At 38.8% G+C, this 1,140-nt stretch overlaps 1 long non-coding RNA gene across 1 annotated transcript in view; it reads left to right on the top strand.

Moving 5' to 3' along the window:
* The first annotated feature begins 388 nt into the window (after nucleotides 1-388).
* The window catches only part of LOC140336839 (uncharacterized), a 13,707-nt gene continuing 12,955 nt past the window's right edge, over nucleotides 389-1,140 (top strand). Inside the window, exon 1 of the long non-coding RNA XR_011921946.1 lies at nucleotides 389-597. This is a non-coding gene — a long non-coding RNA (uncharacterized lncRNA). The remainder of the gene's footprint in view (nucleotides 598-1,140) is intronic.

Genomic DNA, 1,140 nt, shown 5'->3' with positions numbered 1-1,140 from the left:
TTATGATAGTGAGCCAGCCAGGTCCTGCTGCAGCAAAGCATCCCCAGACCATGACACTTCTACCTCCATGCTTCACAGTTGGTATGAGGTTCTTTCCTGGAAAGCTAAATTTGGTTTACACCAAACATGTCCTCTGTTCAGGTGTCGAAATAAGTAAAATTTTGGACTTATCTGTCTAAAGAAAATTATTCCAGAAGTCTTTTTTTTTTTTCTTTTTTTTTTCCTTGTCTTTTCTACGTTCCCTGGCAAACTTCAGTCTGGCCTTGATTTTTCTCTAAGAGAGCAAAGGTTTCTTTCTTGCACAACTCCCATACAAGTTAAAGTTGTGCAGTCTCTTTCTGATTGTAGAGACATGCACTTTCTCATTAACAGTAGCAAGAGCCTGCTGTAGCTCCCATGATGACATTTTATGGTTTTTGGAGATGTCTTTTAGTATCTTAGGGTCTGCTCTTGGGGTGAATTTGCTTGGACGGCCAGACCTGGGCATGTTGGGAACCAAAGTTAAAACAAGCTGCGCCAGTGACGTTCTTGTCACCTAGGATCCTGACTACCTGGCAGCTGGTTGAAGTAAGGATTCTCCAAACTATGGTGTGCAAGGTAGGAATTTCTTTTGACCTCTTCAATTCTGTTTTTGCAAAATTTTCTTAGTTTACAGTTTTTTTTTTTCTTAAAATTGAATCCCTTTCTGTTGCTGTTAGAATCCCAATTCAGGTCTTTTAGGTGACTGTAACCTAGCTCTCCTTTGCTCGCTTATTTGTTTTTATCTGTTGATTTATCTTTCTCTGTTGATTTAGCAGTTCATACTTTAAAGTGAGTCAAATACTGTAGTCACTTACAATTTCAGAGGATAAAACCTGTAGTAATACAGTAGGCTTGTTTATTTTGTAACCCCCCTTCCTTACCCCCTAGTGCCTTTAGTCCATGCCTTACATTAGAACTAGCATGAGTAAACCTGCACCCCAATACTAAACTCTTGTGAACCACACACAATTAAAGTACATTTTTTAGCATTTCCGTATCTAGAACTTTTCCTGCTCTGTTTTTGAGTTACAGGGTTTAGAAACTGCAAAAGGCACAAGAAAAGCAAAACCTAAACTCAAATGCAGCAAGGGTCTTTTTACTCTTGTATAAGTTTCTGTT

This window comes from Pyxicephalus adspersus, chromosome 8, assembly GCF_032062135.1.
Source record: "Pyxicephalus adspersus chromosome 8, UCB_Pads_2.0, whole genome shotgun sequence".
Taxonomy (NCBI): Eukaryota; Metazoa; Chordata; class Amphibia; order Anura; family Pyxicephalidae; genus Pyxicephalus; species Pyxicephalus adspersus.
This window is presented reverse-complemented; position numbering and strand designations above follow the sequence as displayed.